Here is a 23,668-nt window from a genome sequence, read left to right on the forward strand (position 1 = left end):
TCAAACACAATACATTTCTGCTGCAGGGCAACTGTGTCGACAATTCTGCACTACAGAAACATGTTTTCTGAATAATATAGAGTCCTATAGAGATTTTAAGATCAGAGGCTAATTTAGTACATTCTTTGAAAGCTTTTCAGCAAGAGCAGATGAAAAGTATTCAAAGCTTTGCACAGATCACGGAGAACTGTTCAACCAATTATCTGAAGGTGGAATCAGTTTATCCCAGCTTTAAAACCTAAAAGCCATCATTCTAAACTGACAGACCTGAGAAGGAGTTTGTTGATCTGAAAAGCATCGTAAGGGCCAATGTAAATCTGAAGGTTGTCAATCTTTAGAAATGTATGAAACTGTTTACTTGCATTTGCTTTTTTGATCTGCCACTGACATATTTGAATTTCTGAGAAAATACAGAATGGTTGTATTGTATTATATTGCATTTTATTTAGGAAGTCAAGAAGAAACCCACTATCTTTAACTTTATGAAATAATTTTTGTCAGATATGTTGACAAAAATGTGTGATCATGGAATCAAATTGTGACAAATATGCTGAGACTGCACCAGCTTACTGTGCAGCAACAACCCTAACCTTAGATATGATTTTATGACTTTCTTAATTTAGCTGATACAAAACACTAAACTATTAATGTAAGCTTGTGAGTTGGAAACTAAATGTCCCATCAGCAGAAAAGTTAAAGATGCAAAATGTGATAAATTGTGTCGTTTTGCCTCCCTTTGCAGTTGGAGGGCAGGTTTCTGTGCTCACATCTTTGACAGATTTTGTTTTTTAACCTGCCAAACCTCAACATTTCCAGCAGGCTTTTGCTCCATTAAGAAAACCCAGTCAAGTCATTAGGCCAAGCGTCACAGCTGGCTAAACATTACAGCAGGGGCAACCAACTGGCTGGGCCATCATGTCATCACAATGTGATAAATGATGTTGTTGGACAGTTAGAGGGGGTGTGCTTTAAGTGTGTTTGTTCACTTCCGGTCCAGTCAATTGCTTAGTGAACCACCTGCTCTGCTTCAGTAAATATAAACCTGAAGCTTATTGAAAAAAATAGATGTAGAGGTTAATGCAGTGTGGAGAAAAAAACTTCACACACATTAAAATAATCATAGTTGGCCGCTTGATTTGATCTTGCTTTCCTCATATAGATGTCTTTTTTTTAACTGAAGTGTAAAATGAAAAGTTTTTTACAACATCACGTTAGATGCTACCTTAGACTATTTGAGCGCTTTTTAATTATCTTGTCAATTCACATTACAGACAGCTACTAAACAAAACTAATTATGAAAAATATACATTCAAAAATGCATAGTGAACATTTTTAAAGTGAAGCTCTGTGAAGTTTCAGTATTGTGATGGAGCAGTTATGTCCTTTTTAATGCATTAACATACACACTCAGTAATCATACTATATGGCCTCCTCTGTGACAGTAACTGTTATGGTTCTCCCCTTTAGACGTCTTTTTGAGTTTTCAGCTATGTCCTGTTTTCTTGGTCAATGTTTTCTTTCCCATTTTGTGTCACTGTAGTTGTTTTCTATCCATGTTGTTTTTTTTTTTTTTGCATTGCTCTCTGTTGCCTCCTTGTGCCAGGCTCCTCTCCCCTAGCTCCCTTCTAGTTCGTTCTATCCACACTTGCTCCCTATCAGATAATTAGCTCAGTCTTTGTGCTGTCCCCCATATATACACCTCCTGTGCAGTTAATCAGTGCGGGTTTCTTATTGTTGCTTAGCTCCTCATGTGTTTTTTCCCCCCCTGATGTCTCATGTTTATTTTTTGATATCCTGTATTTTGTTCTTGGATTTTGTTTCTGTTGCCCTTTTTTGATTAAATCAGGTAAAACTCATCTCTGCCTCCTCATCTCTGAATTTGGGTCCTTAACCACCCAACCCTGACAGTAACAGCCAAATAAAGTTGAACCTTTTTCTTTTTATAGTTTTCAACGTGACCGAGGTTGCACGCTTGGGACTCTCATAAAACTCAGATGTCATAAATTTATGGGAAACAAACCTATTTTTTGGTTGTAACTCTGTGGAGCGTTGTATATAAATAATCCAGATTCATAATAAAATGATTTGAAAAGGATAGATCTAACAGGGCACAAACATTTTACTCCAATATGCAAGAGCTAAGCCTTTCCCAAAAACAATTAAAAGTCATCTTGCCATATTAAAAAGCAAAGCAGGAACTATTATTCAGGAAAGAATATCATAACTGTTGTTCTCATTTGAAGCCCAATACTTATAGAAGTACAGATGGATGCAAAGCTGCCTAAACTCATTCCACATGTAAATGACTGTGTTTCTTTAGACATTTGCATAATTCACTCATAACAAATAAGTTAGGGACAAATTTGAAACTTGGTTTATTCAATTTAGTCAGTACAGCAGCTGCACAAATGAAAACCCATCAAGGAATATAGGCTTGCTTTGTGCTGTTCTAAAACTCTCCCTTTGTTGGTATAGTCCTTTGTGACTTCTTGGTATACATCATCTCATTTTTTTTCTGGTCCTCTCCATCAAAACTTCAGTGTTCCACTTCAGCTGACCCTGTTCATACAAATCACTGCTTTTATTTCTCTGCACCTTCATGTTCATATTTCCCTCAGCTCCAGATTTCAGTTGACATCTCAGCAGACCTGTGCTACCATTATTATCATTTCATTTTTTTTCTCCCTATAATGGGAGACATGATAGGGCTGGAAGAGAAACTTGACAGGATATCTGACAGAAACCTGAGCTGCAGTTGATTTTAGTATCAATGGAGTCACACAGAAAACATACAGTCCTATAGGACACATTAACTCCAACACAGGTGATGAACAAGCCATTTTCCCCCATCCTATGCACACTCATCAGATTTAGTAATTCAAATTCTTAAAACTAAAAAATAATAAATTGTTTTATGTATTTAATGTTAAAAATATAAAAGCTATTTAATACAATGGCAACTGAAAGAAAAAGATTTTACGTTACCCAGAGTCAGACAATGTTTGGGTTATCAGCCGGAAGTACCGTGCTCCAGAGTCAGATGGAGATTAAACAATGTATCCTAACTTAATTTCATGCTTTCAAAAGATTTTCTACTTCTTTTACCCAAGATGCAATCTTCTTAATCCATCTGAACTAACTCATTGTCTTTTAAATTCAAATTTCAAGTCTAGTCAGTTGAGTTAATGACAGAACTGAACATAATAAGCTGTAAGTCAAATTAAAAACAAAACCTTTGAGGTATGGGTTATTCTTCATATGCAATTTGCTGTTTAGTGCTGAGTTATTGAATGAGTCTAAAGCAGCTCTGTAGTCAGTCAGGTTTTATAATGCTCCACTAATTTTTGTATTAGTCAGTATCAATTATGAATGAGTTAAAAAAGCTACCAAAATTGCAAGACAAGATCTATTTATGAAAGGTTGTTACTTTATCAAGAAAATTCATTAGGTAAACTTAGTTTATTACCATTATGATAAACATAGTTTAATTGTCTCTACATTAAATTGCCGTAATTCAACCTTACACTTTATGAGTTACATTCCATTATGTTGCAGGTATGAATCATACCTTAGACAATGTTTTTTTATTATTCAAAATAAATAGATTCTTGCAGTGTATCAATTAAAATCAATACATCACAAAACCAATGACCACTTCTAGAAATATACATAAAAAACAGATTTTCTACTTAAACTTTCAAATGAGCACTAAATAACAACCAAAACTTTATTATGAGAGCCTCTCATTACCACTACCATTTATTTGTCTCATTCCTTACTTTTCTCTGCTGATGATTAAGGTTTTGTTTTTCTCTGTGTGAGTCTCTCCAGGTTGAACTGTTTTTAAATGCATCCTCTCCATATTGTGACCAAAACCAGCAGTATCATCTTTACTTTTGCAGTATGATACAAAGATGATAATGAAAGACATTTTTCTGTAGTATTTTAAACCTGTATTAATTCACATTTTGGATCAGTGACATCTTTTCTTAATTAAATTAACATATTTTAAAGTCTGAATATTTGAAATGAATGTCTCAACTTTATTTTTCATGCTTAAAGATGACTAAAATCACAAACTCCTGAGTGCATTCAAGGGTTAGAATATGCAAGGAAAATATTAGTTTGAAACAATAAAAATATTTATGGTAAAAAAAAAAAAAAGAAAAAAAAAAAGAAAACTATTTAAATCACAGTGAGGACCAGAATACATTTTGCAAAAAGATATCAAAATATTTAATTCATTTTACATTCATTGATCTGTCCAGCCTTAAATATATGTTCAGACAGATCCCTACCAAGCATAGGTGTTTTTCTACTCCCTTTTATCCCTTTAGTTAGGCAGGTTGCTAAGAGCTGCATTTCTATCATTCAATTTAATAGCTTCCCCAGTCCTAAGGAAGAAAGCAATAATGATGGTCTGTCCAAAGGCTGACAGGAAATGGGATTGGGAGAGAGTGGAGAGGTCAATAAACTTGGACTTGAACCAGTGATGGCCATGTCCTGGAATAGGGCCTCTGTGCATCTGTCGTACACAGCTTTGTGTCACCCAGTCGCCAAGCTCCCTTGGTCCTGTTCCTTAATAAGATTTTGTGAAATCAAATGTCTTCACATTCCATGGGATTGGGAAGGGAAGAGCAGCTCAATTTTTTTCATACACCATACAAATACATTAGTGTTCTAAGGTCCTCATGAAGTCAAACATTAGCAAACAAAAAGCATTGATGAAGATCAAAGAAACCACAGCATAGGTCAGGAATAAGGCTGCAGAGATGTTGCCACAAGTAAAAACTAAAGAATATGATCTGGGAAGACAAAACATTTTGAATGGAATTGTGGAAGCTGGTTTTGGGATGCAAAGCAAGGGGTAGGGGAGCTGGGACAGAGTTACTGGGAAAGGAGATCCTTGCTGGAGGATCTAAAAGATCTGATAGTGGGGCAGAGGACAATCAACATGCTTTGGTGTTGTAGAATCACCTAGTCAATGTCCAGACTGCAATCTTTGGTAGTTTCTTTGGGACATACTGTAAAATTACTTTTTATCAACACTCTCCATCCAAACTTGATGAACTTTGCTGATGGCAAAATGTATCAGCTACAAAATGTGTATGTATGTATGTATGTATGTATGTATGTATGTATGTATGTATGTATGTATGTATGCATGCATTTATATATACACACATGCGTGTATGCATGCATGCAAGTGTGTATGCATGCATGCCTGTATGTATGTGTGCATGTATACATACATGCATGCATGTATGCTAATATATGAGACATAGGCCTTAATATTTTTTCTTGTTTTACTAAAAGGTTGAGGTAAGGGACTGAATACAAATGAACAAACTGTTTATTGTTTCTTTAAAGAATACAAGCCATGTACCAGTTCTCTTCCACTTCTCCAGTATTGACTAATTTGATAGACTGTTTCATGAAATGACCATAAAATACAAACTGTAAAGCATAAATGGTATTGAATTTATCATGAAAAAAAAGTAAATGAACTATTCATTTACACAATACAATCTCTGTATACCTGTTTCTTCCCATTTACTACATTTCTTTTTTCTTGTATTTGTATTAAAACTCAAAGTAAACTGGTACATAAATTTCCTTAACACAGATAAGAAACAGAGAGCAGCTTTTACTCACAGTTTTATCTGCAACACAAACTATAGCTTTAAATAATTTGGTGTTCTCTCTATCTGGGATCTCATCTGCCACTTTTTCTTACCGTGGGCTTTTCTCATTCCTAGAAGATTGCTAATTGACCACAGGATTTCCATTATTAAAAGTCTGCTAATCCAGTGGTCTTTAACTATTGTCTTTGGCTGTTCGACTTGCTTCTTTTCCATCTTAAATTTCAAGTTTCATGGTTCAGTACACGAAAAGCCAACATTTTAGGAGGTGAGAGAGATAAAGTGTTTTTCTTTTGTTAAACCTTGTCTTTTAGGTACAGTAACACTGTAGATGGAGAATTGCTATCGACATAGAGGGAGTTTCCTATTGTTGTTTTTATTGTGAATTATTGCCTGAACAATCCTAAGAATACATCATTACTACCTACAGCTCTTCTCTTTCTAGGTATCAATCCATGCCTATCTTATTAACTGTCAACAAATCCGAAATCCATACCAGGATCTGTACTGGAAAAAGAACAAAAAAACATACAAAAAGGATCATTCAAGGATCAAAGTAGGATGGAAATAGTTTTAAAAATCTGTTTAATTTGTTCATGTTTTTATTTCGAAATGCAGGTAACTAGGCAGCACTTTATTGCTATGTAATAGGTTGGACAGTAAGATATTCAAACTAAGTGCTGTGGTGCAGCGGATCAGAACAAAGTTAGAATATAATTGTGCCAATAAAACTGTTTCCCAACCACTTGCTCTTGAAAATGCTGAAAAACATACAACATTTTTCTGAGTTAAATTCAGATAAACTATTGATAAACTTTGTTTTTTTCCTTTTATTTAAATGTTTATGTTTCAAATATTTAAAAACAATTACACTTTGATAGGTTAATACTGTACTTGCTGAATAAAGTATCTTATTTTTAAGGTCAGAAAAGTAAGGAAAAAAAGAATAGATGGGGAAAAAATCCATAGCACTGTTTCTTTTTCCTACTCCACTGCATTAAACTTTTCCACAAGTAACCTGCTCTTTGTTTTGTCCTATCTCCTTTCAAATCTAGCTGTTCAGCTGTACAGAAGTTTTTAAAATGCTTCACAAGGAGGGTTAGCCTCTGTCACTTTTATAACTGCACCCATTATTTACTGGATCAGGGTTATGTGTGAAAACAATTAAAACTGATTTATTGGGTGAAACTGATCTGAAGATTTACTGGGTCAAGATTTGCATTTCACATGCATCCATTACCAGGAGTGCTTTAGTGTGAATAAAGCTTTAACATTACCAGGTACAACACCCATTTATACCAAATGCAAGCAAAAATCATCACCATTAGCTCTTCCAGGAGGAGAATGTCTTGCAAGTCAATGACTCCATGCAATCAATTGGTTTTCATTGACAAAAACTTTTAACTAATCTGACTGTATTGGAGCTATATGAATAAACTGAATTAAATTCAAACCGTTGACGTGTTGCATAGTAACAGTCCTGCCTCCTGCTCCATGTTCTTAGCCTAAACAGCAACAGCATCATTTACAAACATCATTTACAAACATTGAAAATATTTTATCTAGCACACAAAAACATTTTATATATCATCTGGAAATAGAGTCCTCTCCATCTGCACAACATGTGAAACATTACATCAGCTGATGAATCAACCACATCTTGCCCTGATCTATGAAAGTCACTTTTGAAGCATTTGTTTATTATTGCTAAAGTCCCTGTCACGCCTTGACGATTTAGCCAGCATATGCCTGACGTCCCAGAATCTTCTAAAATTCTGGTATACACTGAACTTTCTATGTATTTTTTCAATTTAGGGCGTATAGAGTATTCATAAGGTGTCCAGAACTTATGTCCGTCGACATTCTGTCACAGTGGGGGTTGAGGTTTGACAGGACCCAAATGCAGACACAAAGCTTGAGGTGGTTACTTTGAGGTTTGATAACAAAAGTTTAACAGAAGAAAAAGTCCAAAAACAAATATCCACAAACATTCAAAAATGCTGAAAACCAGGAATACTCACAACAAGAAGGGGACAAAGTAATGACGACAAACCAGCAAAGAGTGACTGAGCAGGAGGAGAATAAATGGGAAAGAGAAACAAAGCCCAGGCTAATTAGCAGATTGGGAGCAGGTGTGAACAGAGGCAAGAAGGGAGCTAGAGAAAAGGAGACTGACAAAAGAGGATAATAGGGACATATGTAAGAACTAAAATACAATCAATAATAACTAGAACACAAGAATGAAAAATAAGACCAATGAAAACTCAGAGATAAAACTTGAATAAAACCAAAAGCATGACACAGCCTAACTTATGCAAAATGGACGGCAGCGTAATGCCCATGATATGTCACAAGCTGTTGTCCTAAAGGGGCAGCATTACGCCTTGAGGCGCCAGGCCTAGCATAAAAAAATGTATTTGATCGTGGTATTAACCTAACTGCTGTTTACTGCTCGCCATTAGGTACATCTATTCCACTGTTGCTGGATCAAGTATAAAAAGAGATGAACTGGTAATTTACTTGGGCTACTTTGCATCTGTGAAAGCCAATTCTTGTTCAACCCATGAATGTGGTCCCACAACAAAGGATAAGAAGCTGGAGGTTCAGGTTGTCACCCTCCCCTTAAAATACAGAAACCTTTAAACATTGCATGAACCAATGAGGGACATGAATTTTCCTGTGTTTTCATAAATGGCCGATATACACATCTGTCATAGACAAATGAAAACTAAACCTAATAAAAAAAAAATCACAAAATAAATATAGAAACTATGAAAGTCAAATTAACTGTCCTGGTAGCTTCTAAGCTAGACCTCCTGAACATCCGATCAGCTGTTGTCACGGTTACCAAGAGACGGACTGCACTTATCTACACTGCTCTCTGTTTTCCATGTTTACACTTGATACTTCATCTCTTCCTTAGAAGGAGACACTTTTAAAAATATAAATGTGAATGGAAAGATGCAAATCCCTGGCTAAACGGTGTAATTTGGGATGTGGACAAGTAAAGTTAGAAAATATATTGGGCTGCTGACGAGGGTTTACAGCATTGCACAGTGGGCTGTTCATGACTCAGGAGTCAGCCGGACAGAAACACTACAGACACATGAGAACCAGATTATAAAGCATCAGTCCTTCATTCACTCACATTCTACTGAGACTGATATGATATATCATGATATATGATATATCATATCATAATATTAATAATATATTAATATCATGATATATCTATATATTAGCTGATGTAATCCATCATTTAAAGAGTAAAACATGCTAAGAGTAAGAAAATAATATATGCAAAAACATAAGGCATTTTTTTAAACATTTCCTGATTTTAAAAATTTTTTTTTTTTTTTTTTTTTATGAGTCTTCTGTGTATATTTCATTTTTTTATTCTAATGAATTAGTATTAGGAAATAAAAAAAACTGTGGAGGTTTTGCCAAAGCTTGAGGCCATGAAGTAGGCAGATGAGTTTGCTGCTTGTTTCTTGGCTCTCATAGAGCAGTTTTATACTATTTCTCACAGCTATCCTTTTTAGAAAAAAATATTTTGTGCATGAATGACATGTACTAATGGACAAAAAAAAAAAGTTAAAATAAGATTTAGGTAATAATCATTTTACATAACACAATGAATATAATGAGGGGCTTATTTGAAAGTAATTCAAGAACAATATTGCTTTGTCAGTGAACTTGTAACTCAATAGTCAAACCAGTTCTCTTTACACTTGAGTCATTCTACCTATTTCAGACTTTAAAGAAAGAAAAAGCATCCAAGACAAAAGCTTATGCATAATGATCTACATCACCGACCAGAGTGCCTTTCTTCATAGGATCCCTTTTCAAATATATTTTTAAATCAGCTGATGCTCTTGAAGTTTATGTCTAATATTCTACTCATCAATGACCAATTCCCTGACTCTTATAAAGGTATTTATGTCCAGCATAACATGACAAGTCAGAAAATTCTTAGATGTTTATATTCATTTAATTTCTATCAATAATGTAGTGGTTAGTTGGAGTCCTGGGAAATCCCTTGTACCTACTGAGATAGTTTGCTGCAGATTAATATACAGTATATGGCTCTGTGTGCAGTATCATGTGACATCTTAAACCATCTGACTGGTTGTTAGTCTCTCTGTCCAAAGAAAGACAAATAACAGATGGTCAGAATTTCTCATTTTTTGAAAACACAGTTTATTAACATTAGAGCCTTAACATTTAAGCCTCTGCAATGTCTGCTATAAAGTCTCTCAAAAAAATGAGTAAAGTTTGTTATTTACCTACAATTTTATTTACCTACAGTTTTTGATTTTATGATATAATGTAAAGCATTTTATATTTGATTTTTGAAAAAAAAAGTAATATTTTCAGAAAAAACTGAGCTAAAGCGCCACTGACTTCAATTTAAGCCTGTTTTCTAGCTGCTGATACCCTGATGACTAAAAACTCCCTAATGCTATTTTTTCAAGGTGCTATACAAATAGAATACAAAAAGAATGTACAGTATTTTGGTAGAATTATTAGTAGTAGAAGGAGGAGTAATATAATATATATATATATATATATATATATATATATATATATATATATATATATATATATATATATATATATATATATATATATATATATATATATATATATATATATATATATATATATATATATTACATATTACATATTATATGTACTCTCACAGTTCGGTTGGTAGCTGGGTCTATGCAAATGAAGACTTTCACATTGATATTTTAGCATGGATGTAAATGTGGCACGGATGTATATTTGGGGGCAAGAAAGAATCAATACACATATATATATATATATATATATATCTAAAAAAAAACTCTTCCTCATCCATCGCAGCTGATCTTCCCCCCCTCCTTTCCTCCAAGTTCGGGTCCTAATATTTTTCTTACTTTCTTTTAAAGGCATGCATGTCGACTAGGCTGACTTTTAATGGCGCAGCACCCTGGGCTTTGTTTAAATTAGTGCATGAGCTCCAACTCCAAATTGGATGGAATATACCCCATAGGTCATTAAATTTATAGTCCACATAATGAAGTATTCATTAAATCTACAAGTCCAAGTTGAATCCAAAGCAGAACATAAAACTTGACGCTAACCCATTAATGTAGTCACTTTATGTAATCCAATACGGTCATGAAGAATTTTTTGATTAAAAGAACCTTTCGTGTTTCTAAAGAAGTTTGATCATTTCATGATTAAAGACAAGGAATGAGATGGTGCGTCTGTCATAGAGGCCAGTGAAATAAATGCTCAACAACCGAGTATGAACCAGCCGTCTGATGCCTCCTTTTACCTGCTTTAGCTTAAGGTCACACAAAGCTGCAGGAAAGATGATTTATGCATTCCTGCCACAGTTGCTATTCAGTAAGCCTTTGGAATCTTAATATGGGCTAGATACTGTAGATGCCAAATGTCTCATTGGGTAGAGTGAATTAGCTGTTCCACTGAAACAGGATAAATTTATTTCAACAATCAGGAAGAAAAAACCTGAAACTTGACTACAAAGATGCATGCCTCTGCACAGAATCCAGGCATTGTCTACCATCTTTACAGTGTCAGTCTGCTTCTGCCTGTCTATTTCAGATCTTGTATATCGTCCTGTCCATCTGCATCAGATCAAATCTCTGTTCAAAATTTCACCTGCTTGTCTGCTTAATCTACTTTAATCTGTCAGCCTGTCAACTCATCTGCCATTATAAAGACCTCTCATGCAGCATGTTGATCTGTGTGTGTGCTTATGCAGTTGCCTATCTGCCTGTCAACTCTAATGTACTTTTAAAATGCTGACAGCAATTCCATGCCCCCCCCTTCTTCTTAGCTCCGAAAACTGCAATATTACAGTGTTTTTCTTCTTCACTTAAAGTACAGCACATTGTTAAATCAATCTTAACAACAACCTGCTTCAATTTCTGATTTCAGAGCATTTTCTTGTCAAATTTATTTAAATTTTAACTTTTATTTAAGCACACTCTTTCATATGGTGTTTTTAGTGCTGGATTATGTTAACTTTCTTGATCTTAAAAGAATTTCAAAATATAACTTTTGTCTTCACCAAATTGTCACATTCAAATCTTGAGTTAAAAAAAATACATATCTATTATTTCACAAATTAATTCATTAAAGAGACACAAAAAGTTCTTAAAAGAGTCCAAAGTCATAATTTGAACAAGAAGGCTTAATTAAAGTAAAAATCCTTTTTTGAACATTGTATATTGTGTATATTGTATATTGTGAAGCTAAGAACAGGAAACTGAGGCTACAATTTGCATAAGCTCATCGAAATTGGACAATAGAAGATTGGAAAAACGTTGCCTGGTATGATGAGTCTCGATTTCTGCTGCGACATTCGGATGGTAGGGTCAGAATTTGGCGTCTACAACATGAAAGCATGGATCCATCCTGCCTTGTATCAACGGTTCAGGCTGGTGGTGGTGGTGTCATGGTGTGGGGAATATTTTCTTGGCACTCTTTGGGCCCCTTGGTACCAATTGAGCATCGTTGCAACGCCACAGCCTACCTGAGTATTGTTGCTGACCATGTCCATCCCTTTATGACCACAATGTACCCAACTTCTGATGGCTACTTTCAGCAGGATAATGCGCCATGTCATAAAGCTGGAATCATCTCAGACTGGTTTCTTGAACATGACAATGAGTTCACTGTACTCAAATGGCCTCCACAGTCACCAGATCTCAATCCAATAGAGCATCTTTGGGATGTGGTGGAACGGGAGATTCGCATCATGGATGTGCAGCCGACAAATCTGCAGCAACTGTGTGATGCCATCATGTCAATATGGACCAAACTCCCTGAGGAATGCTTCCAGCACCTTGTTGAATCTATGCCACGAAGAATTGAGGCAGTTCTGAAGGCAAAAGGGGGTCCAACCCGTTACTAGCATGGGGTACCTAATAAAGTGGCCGGTGGGTGTATATGATGCACTAAATAATAAATAAAGAGATATACCGGTACTCATTGTAAATGTGCATCAATCTTGACAATAAAACATACATTGCCCTCCCCTTTTCCCTTCGATTAAATATTTTTAAATGAAATAAAAAGAAGAATATTATCCTAAAAAATGTGAAAAAGATTCACCATTCAGATTGAGTATAGTCATTCAACACCTATACAATGCATAAATAACTAAATTAATATCTTAGAATCGATATATATCTTTTTAAATCGACCAATGACTTCTTTGAGGTGAGGGTTGGTCGGTATTTAGTGGAATGTATTGGATGTAACAGGAATATCTCTCTAAACTTTTTATATAACTTTTATCATGATCCACACTTAACAGAGCATCCTATACTTTTTTGTGGTTATTTTTGTTTTATAGTTGGACATAAGTAAAACAAATTCTAATACATATCATTTTCTATTCAGTTTATTGAAACTATGATGTGTATAATGGCAAAGTTTATTAAAAAGCAGTGAAATATTATAAAAAAACAAAACATTTCTTTATGCAGAAGTAGAAATACAAATAAACCATATTTCTTTTTATTAGGAAAAAATTCTATGTTTTGGACACTTTTGGCACATCTCTGCTAAAATCACAGGTCTGCATGCCATACTGTCCACTTAAACTTCAGGGGAACAAATTTGCTTCAACCAATTAAGTTCAAATTTAATGTGGTTCTATACATTCTGAGGCTTCATCCTGAGTTTCAAAGGGGTTTTCAATGTGTTTTCATTGTTTATTTTTGAAAGAAATTTGGCAAGACTTGAAAATTATGATTTTTCCTCTGTTTAATCACCTATAAATCGGAAATTCTGACACAATAGTAGTTCCCCTTGAAAAAATATTCGCTAAGAATTTCATATCATGCAAATACTTGTTTTTGACATTTCCACCTACAGTACTTTGGAGCTACACGTGATTTAATCAGTATGTAATCTCAGAAGAAAATTGCTCCTAAAACTCTCTGGGTTTGAGGGGTTGATAAATCTCAAAAGGCTTGTTGTAGTAAAAAAAAGCTGTAACTCTTCATACTAAAAACTAGATATTATACTGTACTTTCAAAGGTTTTGTTTGGTAGGTGAATGCATCCCATCGACCAAAAAAACAACAACCAGAACTTCCCTAAAGTTACAAAGTTTGTTGAACTTTACATGGAATTTAACTGGAACGGATTTTCAAGAGCAGCTTAATTTTCCAACTGTTACTGATTACATGCAATAAAATGATATTATAAAGAAACTATAACATTTTAAATACAAAATAATAATGATGAATAATTGCCTTTTTAACAAATACGTACCAACGCTCGACATTTATAGTGTTTTTCGTTTCCAATCAGTCAATTAATGACATAACAACACACAAACAAATAAAATACTTATGATTTATGAACAGCTACCTAAATCATAAATTGATGTAATCTAGAACTGTGTGGCTTTGCTTTAATGCTTAAGCAAAAAAATAAATAGGTGAACTGGTTAAAAGACAGTATAGGAATGACTGCTGTGTCTGTGTGTGAACACCAGTAGCATGTGGTCTGCTCAGGGATAAAATCGGCGATTAGCCACATAGGGATCTAAAACACTCCCTGCACTAGTAAAGATGATGAAATTAAACTCAGGAAGACCTTGTGGTTGAGCAGATATGGAAAACAGGATCTCGCTTCCCTGATAAAGTTGAAAAGGGATGTGTGGGAAGGTTGAAAGACAAAAGGGGTTGAAGTAATAAGATGAGTAGAGAGGGTGGGTTTGGAGATTGTGAAAGGAAACTTTGGGGAAAAACAAAAAAAGGTGTTTTCTACACTCTGACATTCAGAATGCTGACCGTACTCATTTTTATTGTTGTTTGTTTTGTCCTAATCCAGAAGGGTTTTTTATTCAACCACCTCTGTAAAGGGCATAGTGCTAATTTCTGTCTACTTGTAGTTTCCCACTTAGTTTTATAGAAGTGCTCTGCCATTTTGGATCCCACTCAATAGGTTCTTATCCGGCTGTGCAAAAAAATTAAATAAAATATGGAAAAAGTTAAAAGTAATTTTCTTAAAACAGATTAATTTGCATCCACAATAAATATGCAGCTGCAAGGGAAAAAAGTACAGATCTCATTACCTTCATGAAATGAAAGAATAAAATCCATGCTTATGTGAAAAATATGAATCTACATAAATAAAAGAAGATATTTTTTGTGAGGGGCTGACTAAACTAAAATCTGTCTGGTGTCTTCTGAAGTGAACATGTTACCCTGCTGGCTCTGCTCCATTTTTCCCGGCAGCATGACAATTGATGAAACTGGAGATAATCCAACACAAGCGATAACTTTGAAATGCTGTCATGTGTCTGACTAACGGTTAACTTTCAGAAAAAAACAGCTTTCTGGCTCTAACAGCATATCTGTTTCGGGGAAAAATCCTGGACATCCTGAGGTTATAGGCACTTTTAATTCTTAAACATATTTGTCAAAACCAACCCATGCCATATATATATATATATATATATATATATATATATATATATATATATATATATATATATATATATATATATATATATATATATATATGTGTGTGTGTGTGTGTGTGTGTGTGTATATGTAATAACGTCAATACCATAAGTTCTGGACTATAAGCGACTATTTTTTCCCACTCTTTGAACCATGTTGCTTATAAGAAGGTGCGGCTTTTCTGTTGATTTTTTTCCTAAACGCAAGAGGGGGAAGTCAAAGTTGGAAATGAAAGAATAAGGGGCTAATTTTCATTTAGCATAAAACCATAAAGAAAACAAAACTGAAAAAATGTCTCCAATTCAAACATTTTGATGAGATTGGGCTCAACCCCTGCTGAGCTGAAATAAAGAGCTGACGTAGCCCCATCTTTCAGTAGAAGCTCCTACTGCTTCTCCTACTACAGTACTACTCCAGGCCAGGGCTATATGTAGAGCTCCCCCTACAGGTTTGGTGGGAGACAGCTCAGTAGAGATCAGAAGCTTATAGCATGGTGCCACTTATATATGTACGTTTTCAGGTTTTTACAAAAAATTTAGTGGGTGCGGCCAGAGGTGGGGACTCGAGTTTGCAACTCGTACTCGAGTCGCACTTAAGTCACATATTTAATGACTTCAGACCAGAGGTGGGGACTCGAGTTTGCGACTTGTACTCGAGTCGCACTTAAGTCACATATTTAATGACTTCAGACTCGACTTAGACTTGCATTTGAAGGACTTCAGACTCGTCCGAGACTCGCAATTTCTGACTTGTGAACAATATATATATTTTTAAGCGTTTTTTGTTTTACTAACTTGACTGATTGCTGCTCACCTTACCCGCACACAGCACAGGTAAAAAAAACTAAAAAAACGGCAGAGGGGCTGTCAAACAGTCATGTAGCACTGACGTAGCTGACCAGTTTAAGATAATAATCATTCCATAGATTTAATAGTGACCTTTAAGCTATACCGTCTCAGTGAAGGAGATGAAAACACAAGGAGAAACAAGCAAGCACTAAAATAGACTTGAGACTTGACTTGGACTTGAGCTCTCAAGACTTGAGACTTCACTTGGACTTGAGCTCTCAAGACTTGAGACTTCACTTGGACTTAAGCTCTCAAGACTTCAGACTTGACTTGGACTTGCAAAAAATGACTTGTGAACATGTCTGGGTGCGGCTAATAGTGGCTATAGTCCGGAATATTCGGTAGTCCTGTGTAAAGCAGTCTTAACTGCATCAAATCTAAAATAAAAAGGTTTGGATATTTTTTTTCTCCTTAAAAGACTGATGTTTGACATTTTTAATAAGCTTTGCTACGCAAAGTAGTAAGAGGATAGATGTTTCATTGTTGAGTGCATTTACTTGTGAAGTAATGCAAAGAAAGGTTGAAAAAAATGATTCTTTCTCTTCCCAGTTCAAGATTAAAGATTTTGTCTTTTTATATTTTGGTGCTTATCAGAAAATAAAATACCTAGAATTGAATGGATTTGAATTCAAGATCTTTCTTATTAAGCCAAAAAACACAAACTACATTTTTAAGTACCTTACCTACTTTGATGCCAGCCAAACAGAACTATGATTAATATGACTGGTGCATACAGAGTATCCAGGCTATGAAGCTAGATTACAAAAAAAACTATCTTTCCACCATAAAGTACCATCTTTGTACTTATGTAAAAAAAAAGCATCAATGTCCATGTTTGATCACATGTCTTAATAAAAAAAGAAAAAAACAAGGCGTGGCTGCTTTGAATTTTTGAATTTCTGTAATTTTCATCACTTAATTGGATTATTTCCAAAGAGCTGCTACAACACATTTAGAAAACCTTACTTGAAATACTTTTTTTTGCACTACAAAAAATCTCCACACATTTTTAATGTATGTATAAACAACAACAAAAAAGAAGGACTTATTAGAAGAATCTCTTCAACCTCTTCAACCACCTGCCTATCATTGCTGATCCTCTGGTTTTAATAAGTATTTATGTGTGATACTGTCTGCATACTGATTCTACTGGTGCAACAAGCACTTTACAGTGTGGGTAAACAGGGAGCTGAGACTAAACCCAGCTGCAGAAATGATTTAACACATCATGGCCTATTATATTATACTAGATTGTTGACCCAGAGACTGAAAATGCACAGACGGCAAGTTGAGACAAAGCTATGCCTGACTGGTGCTTCGTGTTTGTGTTTGGCAAAGAGAATTGGCTATAACAATTGGTGCATCAATGCAGCTGCATCCAGAATGGTTTTGACTACAAGCCCAGTCACAAAAACTCAGCTTGATCCCCAAGAAAACTTTGGCAATGGTACAGTAGAAACACGCAACCTTTGTTAACACTGTCTATTAGGAAAGCCACGTTCATTTACATATGAATTAAATAATGTAATAATCTTTTTGTTAATTTAATATATGAATTATGAAAAAGGAACATTTAAATGGTATTCTTGTTCTGTTTTCATTAGATTTCTTTGGAAACAATGAACATGAGTAGTGACTTTTATCTATTATAAAATGAAAACTATGAGAAACATATTTAGTATGTCATCCTAGGAATTCTAATATTGATTTGTATGATTTAATAATTGAACTTTATTGATTTCACCCTGGAGAAATGAACTCTTTGCATTTAACATATTGCCTTGGAGAGCAATGGGCTGCCACTGTGCGGCACCCAGGTGCAGTGTGGGGTTAAGGGCTTCTCTAAGGGAGCCAGAGTGGAGGTCGTGGGGATCGAACCAGGTACTTGCAACTTTCTCAGAGCACCATCGATACAAATAATGTTGAGGGCTTCATTTAAATAAATTTTTTTTTTTTTTTTTTTTGGTAAAACAGTCTGGTAGAAAACAAATCTAAAAAAACTGCAGCTAACGCACTAACAAATGCAATTAATTATTTTCTGCCTCGGTAATTTTAATTTTTGTACCACATCCAGGATTAAATCTTTAGATGCAATGCTTGCATGTTCAGTTTCTATGAAATAAATGTTATGAATAAATAACAACAAAAATTTATTAAAAAGTGCAACAGCCTATTATCAACATTTTAATTGGAAAAATCAGATGAATTCTATAACACTGTATACTTATGGGAGTTTTTATGTTTTCTGTCCGTTTAATTATCATTTATTTTGGTTTTGTTTACTTACCAACTTTAATGTGAAAAGCAATATAAAAAACTCAGACTAATCTGCAGAGAAAAAGTTGGCTATGGGAGGATTGTATGACTATATATTCTTCCTAGGTGATGCCACTGATTTCAAAATACAGTTCTTATTTACTGTAATGCAATGTACAAACATTATTTGCTTTCTTTTTTTTTTACTTTAAAACATCTGTATTTTATACTTTTATTTTCTAATTACTTTTTTTTAAATACGGCTATCGCCATAGTGTTCTGCTTGATTTATTCATTTAATAGTTTTATTATAATTCATGCAGGAAGTATTACAGGTTTTAAGGACACTGCAATGTAAGTAGAACAGGAAAGGAAAAACAGAAAAAAAGGAGAAAAGATGAAAGAAAAAGGAGATAAAAGGGAGATAATGATAAAACTTCTTCAGTCTGCTTCATCACCTGCAAAGAGATGTAAAAAGAACAGCACAACCAACGGATATAGTATAAGAAATAAAATAAAGTAACACCTTGATACTATCGCTGAAGTATAAGTAGTTTTATTAAATCTGACATGTAAACTGTGGTAGCTGAAGATAAGAATATGGGCTTTCTGTATGGAAATGAATCTCTAAGTAACTGGAGCCAAGCACCTGTAGTTGTATGTACACTTGTGCATGTAAAGTTTATCCAAAGGAAAAATGTTCAATAGTGGTTGTGAGAAGCCAAAGAAGTGCCCCTCCAGAGCACCAAGGCGAGCGCCAGGGGACCCAAAGCCCCAGATGCCCAAAGGGACCTCAAGAGCAAAGGCAGGAGGGGCCAACCCAGGAAATCTGACTCCCCACCAAGGGAGGAGGAGAGACGGCCCCGAGGAAAACCCCCAGCCACCGCAATTCCGAAGCCCACAGTAGCTGTGGGTACCAAAGTCGATCTGGCCATGGGCCAATCTCTGAAATATTTCACTAATTTTAAAAACAGGGGTCCTCACATTAGGACCAGTCTTTGATCCCCACAGGGCCTGTTGGTCCTCTAAAGGTTAGTAAATATACCAAAAACAGTCATAATAGGTAACATTAACAAGTACTGTACACACGTTTAGTAAGTTGCCTTTTCAATACTACATGTTTTGAGCAGCACATTCAAACTTTACCACTATATGAGCTAAAGGCTTGCACACCACCCCATTTTCTATGTTCCTGTTGCATTTACAGTAGCTGTACTGTATTACTAAATGTAGAGTATCTTTTTATTTATTATAACAATAATGTGCAGTTTAGGTTGAGCATGTCTTAGCTTTTAATTCTTTTTTTTTTTTTACATCTAGAAGCATTAGATACATTTCCATGATGTTTTCTTGGTCCAAGCAAAATGCAATATTTATACCAGCTGCTTGCATTAATCAATTGTTGACAAAAGTTATTGTTGTAACCTACAGTACTTTTAATAAAGGAAATATTTTGCTATTGGCAGAACCAGATGTTGAAGGATCTACTAAAAACATATACAAAAAAGAGACACAACAGAAAATATATTTACTATTCGCAAGGATTTATTCATAATATAGAAAGAAGTTAATTTATATGCTTTTATGTGTCTTTATTGGATCATAAGTAGAGCAATGATCAAAGAGGAGAAATAAAAAACAAAGGGCCTAGATACTGAACTCTCACACAACCATGCCCACACACTTTTCACCGGCCTCCAGCTATGTTTCATATACACGAGTACGGTATCTCATTGACATCTCTCCATTGACCTTGAATCTATAAAGATGTTAATGCTGCTTTGTTTCTAACAAAACAATCTTGAACACAGCTGTAGTCACAAAACCGAGTCATTCATTTCAAAGAAGCAGCTGTTTAGAGATTCAGAATGAAGAAAATGTTTACTTTGAGATAAGTGTCATGATGAAAATCCATAAAATGCACATACATAAAGTGCATGTCAAAATGGGGTTTTGATGAATCTGCAACAGAAGACGACACAAATCCCTTCTTGATCTGAGACAGATGTTTTTTTTATATATATATATATATCAAAGTGAGCAAAAGCCACAACAAATACCTATATGGCATATAGTGATGGAAAACATGAAATGTGCAAAAAAAATAAAATAAAATCCAGAATGCCTTTTTTGGCTCACACAAACAATTTAATAGGACCTTTTGTCAAGCAGGCTGAGTAAATTGAAACAGGCATCAATAAAGAGAAGAAACATCTACAAAGTGGCATTGATAACGACTGGAACAGCATTTTCATTTTGTGAAATCCAAAGAAGGCAGATGGATAAAAGGAGATAATAGCATGAGATTATAGCCTAATTTTACATTTGCATCTAAACACAGACAAGAAAACCTTAGGTGATCCCATCTCCTAAAACCAAAAGCCAACTGACAGATTATGTTTTCTGAAGGAGAAGTGTGGAGCTTGTGTTTGTGTTTCCACAACAGCTTAGAGTGTCATAAATTAATAGTTACTCGGTCTGTGACATGTAATTGCTGAGGGTTTTGACAGTACAAAAACAAAGACTGAATGGAATATTGACAGTAGAGTGATTATAGTGTTTTGATGAAACAAACACTTCTCCCCCTTATTTGCATCTGTAAATAATGGTTTTCACATTTTTTGCCAACCTACTCCATGCTTAAGAAGATGTAAAAGTATTGATTTCAAAGAAAGTGACTTATGACAGTTGGACTGAGAACAAAATCCCTATTAACAAGCAGTCCCCAACGTTTCCTCCTGCTTTGTTAAAAGAAGACATCCCTGACAGCTTTCACCTAATCACAAAAGATACTTTTAAATTCCCCTCACCTGTTTCATGTGGTTTAAATTCAGTTCTCCCTGAGCATTCAGTGCCAGATCATTTCTTGTCTTTCTGTCAGTCTGTTGTTTCAGTTTTAGTTCATGGTTCTCATCCTGGATCCTAGCAGCCAGTGGAAAGAGGGTTTTTGTGTCTGTCTCGTCTCCTGATCGTCCACTGTTCCTCCCCCGCGGAGTCCTCTGGGTTTTTGGCTCAATATGTGGGGAGGTTCAGTTTTTATCCAGTAAGCCTGGCTCCAGGGAGGAGACCAGTTTAAAGTCCTGCTTCAAGTTCCGGTTCTACGTCCTGTCTCGGCTACCCTCTTCCACTGAGCCTGCCTGTCTGCACCTGATCCTGTCTGCTCCTGTGAGTGACCACCTGGTCATGCTTCTGGTCCCAGTCAGACTCTGAACCCTCCTGGGAGCCTGTGGATGCCTGGAAGTCTGGATCCTGCCACCTGTTTCTGTTCCTGCCTGTTCTGTCTGTTCTGGATCCCTGACCAGGATCGGCTTCCAGTATGTCCTCTGGAACTGCAGCACTTGGGGACATTCTAGGACTGGACTATTAAACCAGGTAAGTGGCCAACTCAGATAATCATCTTCTGTCAGATGATCGTGGTCACTTACCTGTGTTTTTCCTGCAGAGTGTCTGTGATTGAGTGGTGCCCCGCTCCCCATCCTGCAGTGTCCGCAAGCCACAGCTCCGCTTTGTTTTGTTTAATAAATGTTTTGAACTTTCCTACTGACTGTCTCTCCTTGAATACTGTGTCCATCTGTCCACCTTTTATGACGGATTGTAGACAGTTTTTAAAGATAAAACCCCTACAAGTGTGGTGTGCATTTGTATTTAGACCAATCTAGTTTTCAGAATGTACTCAAATTAGTGTGCATTTTACTCCAATGCATTCTACTCCTATATTGTCACTCAACACAAACACCTTTGTCAGTCATCCTATGTTTGTTTTTTACACCATGCAGTTCTTCACCCTTTTTACTTCTTTGGAAGTGAGTGAATGCACCACTTACTGGCACGGTGTACATATTTTAACACCTATCACAGCTCCTCTGGCTTTACGTTGTTTAATCTTTAAGCTCAAACCATTACCAGAATTGCACATTTTAAGATTAGATTTTTTTCCCCCCAATTATTTTGCAGAAGCACATTCAGATTGGACTAAAACATTTCCAGTCTAGACTTTTGGCCACTCTAACATATGACTTTTTAAATCTAGGCTATTGCTCGCTCTCATTGCATTTAGATTTCTTTTATTTAATGTTGCCATTCAAATTCAGAATTTCAAGTGTTTTGAAGCCATAAACAGGTTCTCTTTCATGATAGTCTCATTTTTAGCTCCATCCATTTTTTCATTACCTCATCAAAGACACTGAACAACATGCTTTTGTATTGAAGAATATCTCGCATACACCATGATGTCACCAGTATACCTCCTGGAAGTTCCAACCGCTCTTCCATAAAGGCCAAATTTGTGGAGTGTCCCATTAATAACTGTCCTGTTCACCCACTATCCATCTGAGCTGCGAAATTTGTCTGCAGTTCTTCCTTCCTTCCATCTCCTGATCAGAGGGATTCTCTTTTGGTGGATTTTCCAGTATTTGAAATTGTTTTTTAACCAACCGTGGCTTAAACTTCTCCAAAGCTTTTTTACAGAATGTGCTCTTACAAACCTCTGAGTACTTTACAAACCAGCTGTACTTCTCAGATCAAATTGAACCCAATTTAACTCTACTAACCCGACAACTTCAACCAGTAGTTGGTAGAACTAGATCTTTTTAGTGTTTCATAGTAAACAGGACTTAAAGCTATAGTTGGCAATTTTGGAGCTGGCAAAATTTGCAGATGATGGCTCCACTTAGCATCACCCCCTCTTCCCTCTCCTGTAAATGCTCCATTTAAAGCCACACCCACCAAACTCGAATTTGCAGGCTCTGGGTACTTGGTCGGGTAACTGCCATTGACAGAATTGGTACAATGGTAGATGGATAACAGCAACAGGTGCACCTTAAATCCCATAACAGACTCAAACTAGAGTTAAAAAAAAACATTGTCTAGTGCCACAAAAACTTCAGTTTGATTAGCAACTGCAATATGAGAGTAAATTCTATGGAAGCTATCAACAAGAGGATAGTTCAGATATACCCTGGGATTAGCCATGTTCTGGCTAAAAATATAAGATGTCCTTTTCAAAATAACTTCAATATTTAGAACTTTCTTACCCAAATACATTAAGCCTCTATAGAAAAGACCAGTTTGTTGCAGTGGCAGTATCTATAACTTTTCTTCTAACATACGTGTGCACAACACCAATATCATTTCAGAGGACACCAACCTATGTAAAAACTCTGAAACTTGCGATGTGCTCTTATATTGTTAAAAATAGACTACCTTTGTTTACTTTACTTTTAGAGCCCTAGTTGAATTTTTTATTTTTTTTACATCCATGTTAGCAGGCCGCTTCTCATTCAACAACTCATTCAATTGTTTTTCTTTTTTGGTACCCCAAGGACACTTGGTGCCCTACACACATTGCATGATGTTGATTGGCGCTGAGCAAAAGCCCGGTTGCCTCTGAGTCAAGCCTGTATTGTGGCTTGTGTAATCGAGAC

The 23,668-nt window shown here is 35.6% G+C and overlaps 1 protein-coding gene across 5 annotated transcripts in view; it reads right to left on the reverse strand.

The window, feature by feature from the left end:
- LOC119780510 (protocadherin-15-like) overlaps positions 1-23,668 on the reverse strand; it is a 336,939-nt gene that overhangs the window by 77,059 nt on the left and 236,212 nt on the right. The window lies entirely within an intron of this gene.

Source organism: Cyprinodon tularosa, unplaced genomic scaffold (assembly GCF_016077235.1).
Source record: "Cyprinodon tularosa strain WSP-4 unplaced genomic scaffold, ASM1607723v1 ctg161, whole genome shotgun sequence".
NCBI classification, from domain to species: Eukaryota; Metazoa; Chordata; class Actinopteri; order Cyprinodontiformes; family Cyprinodontidae; genus Cyprinodon; species Cyprinodon tularosa.